Here is a 6,376-nt window from a genome sequence, read left to right on the forward strand (position 1 = left end):
CTAAAGTCTTACCATTGCCAGACATAATTTACTACTTATTCTTTTCATCTGATTTATCTAGGAAAAAAAAAAAAATCTTCCAGAAAGCTCTCTTAGCAGTACTAACTTGGAGCTGAATTAATAAAAATGCAATAATTACAAAAAATCTAAGTGTAAATTGAAATCCTACAATACAATTACGATCTATTCCAATAATTCTCAAAACCAAGAGAAGGTAAAACTATCTGAAGAGGAAGCTGGAACAATGAACAATAAAAATATGCTTTTTTTTTTTTGCTTTTTTTTTTTTTTTTTTTTTTTCAGGCATTTGTAAGATTTGTAAAGCCTGAAGTAAACTTTTCAGATCAACCAAAAAAAGTTGATATTGGCTATCACTGAAGAAATTTATATTGCATTTGCAGATTTTTCACTGCTGGTATATTCTACATATTCTTCTTTTCACAGAAAATCTTGTATTTTTTTAATTGTTGTACTAAGAGATAGAAGTCAGTTAGGATAACTTATCTTTGCTTAATCCTCCCACATTTTACCTATTAAATTTTTTATCCACCTATTAAATTTTTTACTTTTAAATTAACATTCTAAATACTAATGTGCTTAAGGATGCTTTCACCTAGCAATATATCTTTATTTTTCCCTAGAAATATTGATAACACTGTACAAATTATATCAGAATCCTGATGAATCCTTTATGGAAAAATCTGCTGCTATCAAGTCACCTTCAGAAGTTCACCTTTGAACTCTTCTAGTTGACATGCTCTGCTGAAAGACACACTTTAACTCCATTTTCACCAGTGTCAAATAAAATTTATGTATTAATAGGATGACATGGATACATAAGGCAACAGAAAAATTGCTCAGTCACTGACAGATCCTACTGGATACCACTGCTTCACAGAGCAGTTTTCACCTCTGGGTGAAAATGTTTTCTGAAGTAAAGAGAGTGTACCATTGTATGCTTTGGAGGAACTGGAGGAATCTGATGAATAGACAAATCGAAAAAGCCACCAAGGGAAAGTGGTTATGTGGAAATCCACAAATTCTAGAATTGTTAAATTGACTCAAGATCCTCTTCCTTACTGCAGAAAATGTAAGTTTCCTTGTAAGAGCTCTAGTGGTTTGCTTCCTCTGTATAACTCTGTGTGATATATACATTTTTGACTGCTGCAAGGAAAATATCTGCATACTGAAAAACAATGGACTTCTGAAAGGTCTCCAATGTGCAAATAACAAGAAATGTTTGCAGGCTGTTTTGCTCTCCAATGGTGCTTTTCTTCCCTCAAAAAGAAAAATGACATTTCTTCCCTCGGGATCAACATACTTTCTAAATTTCATTTTCTCAAGGTAAGAAATTATTCAATTCTCAGTATGCATAATTTCAGAGTATTTAAATAGTTCTCCACTGAATTTGTTACATGTGGCTGAATTAAAGCTATGAAAACTATCACAGTGATAAAACCTGAAACTGAATATTCCCTTTAACAGAAATAGTGTGATCCAAGAGGTATGGGTAAATTACTGTAGTATGCAGATTTCAGGGTGCATTTCTGCTATCTAGGGTGGTGAGACTCTGCTAATGCATATACGAATTGTAAAGTTTTAGGGGAGTGAACACTGACATCCAGAGTCCCTCCTGGCATTCTTAATGCTACAGAGTGCAGTCTTGGCTTCTGTGCTGATAGGTACAAGAGCATGTCTTACCAGTGTTCTATGATAATATGAAGTGATTAAATGACAGCACAGTTCTTCTTTTTTGGCTATGACTCTGCAGAAAGTAAAAAAACCAGAAGATTATATTATAACTTTGGCAATCCTTTTTTTTCTTTTTTTTTTTTTCTCTTTCATAAATGTCCATGAAGGTCCCACTTCTAGAATACTATGATTTCAAGAAAACAAAATAAAACTTTCATTTAAACATGCTACAAGTTTATAAATAAGAGCTTGAAAATGTAGTTTTACTATATACTAAGCATCAAAAAGCGAGACTAATAAAAACTGTTCTGACTCCCAGGGTTTTGAAATTACAAAAGACATTAGCTTTAGCTACATACCTTTCTGCAATTTTTTGCTGAAGCTCTCTTTTCTAAAACAACAGATAAAGATTAAATGAAGAACAATCTTAAAAGTGAAAAGATGCTATTATGGCTAGATTTTCTAAAGTTTATAAAAATTGACCAATACATGGAGTGCTGTTTGATTTAAATGTCTTCCCCTTCATTCGGAATAAAATAGGTAAGCCTTAGGCCACTTTCCTTGTTTATTTTATGCTGTCTTTCAGGTCTCATCTTCAGTGGTACAGACACATTTCAATTAATCAATTGATCAATATATAAATAAATGATTAAATTCAGAGGAGCTGGGTTTGTGTCAACTACCAGAAAAAACTGCAGTCGAAGAAAGCCATAAAAGAGGTCATTTGAACTAGTCAAAATGCAGTGAAGAAAAACACAAAGCCAGAAAAGCATTACCTCCCACAGCACATAGATGACTTCCCCCAGAGGAGGAACCACACATACTCTAATTTCAACAATGTAAACAAGATGTCAGCTTCACCAGCTTTTAGTGCTGCTACTGACTGCTACTAATAACTCAGCAAGTTCAGAAGCACAGCAGAGGAGACTTTCCTGTAAATTTGTTGTATACAAGAATAATTTTTATCATTTATTTTAATCTTTCATGATTTTTATCTTTCCAATAAATCTATTCTCAAGCATTTATTGGATAGGAAAAATGCAGAAGTCACAAAGAAGAAAACTCAGAATGGCTTAATTGTATGTGACCTTAAAGATCATATATTGCCAAAACGTATCAATCAGTCTTTTTCAGCTATATGACTTCAGCATAGTAAAAATCATGCATAATAATAATTCTCAAATTGTATTCGGATCAGAGGCTGGCTTACTTATTCCAGGTACATTACCGTAATGAAAGATATTACCTCCCTCAAAATCTGGTCTTGCTTGAAACATTTATAATATTTTCTGCACATTTTGAAGCAAAAGCCTACAAAATAAACCCTGTGATACTGCTTTCAGCTGGGATAGATTCAACTTTCTTCTTAGTAGTTGGTACAGTGCCATGTTTTGGATTTAGAATGAGAATGCTGTTAATCACACCCAGTGTGTTAGCTGTTGCTGAGTGGTGCTTACCTAGAGCCAAGGACATTTCAGCTTCTCACATGGCCCTGCTAGCATGGGGCTGGGGGTGCACAAGGAGTTGGCAGAGGACAGAACCAGAACAGCTGACCCAAACTGGAGCAAGGGATTTCTCATGCCACACGGCATCACACTGAACAATAAAAGCTGGGGGAGTTGACTGGGGGCTGCACTGCTGAGGGACTGGCTGGGCATCAGTCAGCAGGTGATTGTGCACCACTAATTCTATTCATTCTTCTTTGATTTTTTTTTTTCTTGTTTGTTTGTTTGTTTGTTTCTTATTAGACTTTCCCTATCTCAAGTTCCTGCACTTTTCAGTTCTCTCCCACATCCTATTACAGGAGTGGGGTGAGCGAACTAGTGTGGTGTGTTCAGCTGCCTGCTGGGTTACGTCACAACAGGATGGCATATACTGGTGGCATATACCACAGGAAGCTTTATTTGCACTTCAACTAACTGTACAAAAGCTTTCAAATGTCCCTACAAAAGGTTTCAAATTAAGTTATGTTTTAAACCAGGTACTCTTTTCCCATTATATCTTTTATTAAATACAACTATTTTGTTCAGGGTTGGAGGGTGGGGGCAAGGCAGAAGAACTATTAGCCAAAAGTCTACTTGGCTGACATCCCAGTTGCTGATTAAAGTACCATGTCATGTATATGAAGCTGTTCCTGAGCTGCCTAATCTACACCCCTACACAAAATTAATACCTGCACACTAACAAATGGCATCACTGTATGCTCAGCATAGCCAGTCATCAATACAGAAGTGAAACTAAAATTTAAGAACAACCAAAATTTTTGTTTTATCTACAGATTCAAATCCTAGCAAGCAACAATAAAGCATTCCATAAAAAGCAGAATTCTCAACTCAAATTATATGCTTAGTCTTGCAAATTGCCTGCTAGGAGGTGACAGGACTCACAGATATTCAAGAGTATATAGACATTGCAGAGTAGGCAATTGCAGAGTATGCAGATTGCATAATCAGCCTGTAAATTTAAATCCAGCCAAGAGGTCAGTTCAGTTAAATCCTTTAAAGAGAGCAAGCCAAAGATAAATGTTTGGGGAAGACAATACAATTCAGTTTTATAGTCTTGCACTAGCATTCAATATACTTTGCTTTGATTTTCAGAAACACAGGACTTCTGCCCTGTCCCATCTAGACATAGCACAGAGTCTCCGCTTGCAAATTGTTCTGTTAGTGCTATGCACATTAGTAACACATGGTTCCTGGCCTTGCAAATTTACCTCTCAGTCTTAATTAAATTAATTCTTCTTTTTTCTCCTATTTGGCAGTGTTTACCTTAATGCTTTTCCACTTTAAGAAGTTCCTATCTTTAAACAAAGGTTGCCTTCCCTTTCAAGTTCCTTGAAAGAAAAATCTAGTTTAGTCCTGATTGAGCTTTAGCTATTGAAAGCAACAAAGCACCAAAACAGTTACATGTGGTAACTTCCACCCCAAGAGGTTTGCACTCACTTTTGATTGTTTCTTCCTTTTTCCTATTCTTCTTGAACACATGCATTAGTTACCTTTTCACAATGTGAGTTGATTTTACAAAGCATGCTTTCAGCCAAGGAAGGAGGTGGATCACTCATGTCTCTTGGTTATTTTATTGCTTTAGTAATTAAAAGATTAAATGAACTAATGACTAGGCTTTAAGAACATGCAAGTGGTTGTAATACAAAAGCTGTTTTAAGAACTACAATGAATTATAATCTGAACTTTTCTTCAGCCAACATTTAAAATGTCACAGCAATTTTCAGAGCTCCATCTACTTCCCTTTTGCCATGAAAACTTTTAGCAAAGAACTTCCATATGAATAAATCAGCAGTTTTCCCTCTAACAGAGGCTTTATCAATACAAATGTTTAACTGTAATCCAGAGTGTAGTTCAACATATGAATCCTTGTTCCAATGCAACTCATATTACCATGTAGAGAAAAAGTCTCACTTTCTAGAAGGGAGAGAAAAGAATGAGCTAGATAAAGAAGAAAATACTCTGCATGTCTATGGATGAAGTAGGTTAATCTTATTACTTAAAAGTTTGAATAGAGATTTTTTCCTCATTTGTCAATGTTTCAAAACACATAACACATACAATAAGAGTTCATCTTTTTTAATGCCCTCAATATTTAGTTTTCTCACAATTTGCAATCACTGACCTTATCATATCTAAGTTCTCTTATTCCAATGCTTTTACTGATGCTGATGAATCCAGTATCAGTATTTGGGGAATTCTCAAGTATCAGCATATTATGGTAAAGCAAACTAGAGCAGTGAAACTCCTACAGCGCTGTTACATTCTTTGCTTTATCAGTTCCTCTAAATTTTGCTTCCTGTTTTTGCTTTCCGTTACTTTGTGGCTTCTTTATTTCGTAACGTGAGAGTCAGAAAACAACAGCTCACTCAAGAGTAGTCTAATAATTGTTTTTTCTCTTCCCATGTGGCAGGTAAGATAAGAGTGGGATGTACTTTTGGCAAACTAGTCATGAAGAGGAGTTGAGAAGGAATTCTGCAAAGATATTCAGCATGCTCGGATTGCTTTGATGTTCTATCCAAGATAACTTAGTGGGAAAGTCCTAAACAGAACATACTGTACATTCACTTGAATGATCTACCAGAATTTATAGTTTCCACTGGGCAAAACCTGAAAAGGCTACAGCTAGATCCCAGGTCAGACAGTCCCAGCAAGTCCATTTCTGCCAGCTGGCATCTCAGCCATAGGCTTCTACATAGACTTGCTCAACATTAACTCGGGCACAGTGTTTTCATAGGGATAAAATCTGTCTCACCAAAAGGTGCTGCACATCTAATGGCTGAATCAGCCAAACACAGAATCACACAATCATAGAATCACTCAGGTTGGAAAAGTCTTTAAAGATCATCGAGTCCAACCACAACGTAATCATACTACTCTAACTAACAATCCTCTGCCAAATCATGTCCCACATTCAAACGGATTTTAACTGCATCCAGGGATGGTGACTCCTGGGAAGCCTAGTGAACATCAGGTTTTCTTCTCTCTCCTACAGCAAGGCTGCTGCACACCTGCCTGTACTTCCAGTCTTTTCAGGAAGAGCAATTTGGAACTCCTTCATATCTTGAGACAGTAGGCATTACCTTTTTTTTTTTTTTTTTTTTTTTTTTTTTTCTCATCAAAGAAGCAAGTTTCTTCAGGCCTAAGTGGTCCAAATTGAAGAGCTTTCAAGTTCCAGACAC

The sequence above is a fragment of the Phasianus colchicus genome, chromosome Z, assembly GCF_987193195.1.
Source record: "Phasianus colchicus chromosome Z, bPhaCol1.hap1.1, whole genome shotgun sequence".
Taxonomy (NCBI): domain Eukaryota; kingdom Metazoa; phylum Chordata; class Aves; order Galliformes; family Phasianidae; genus Phasianus; species Phasianus colchicus.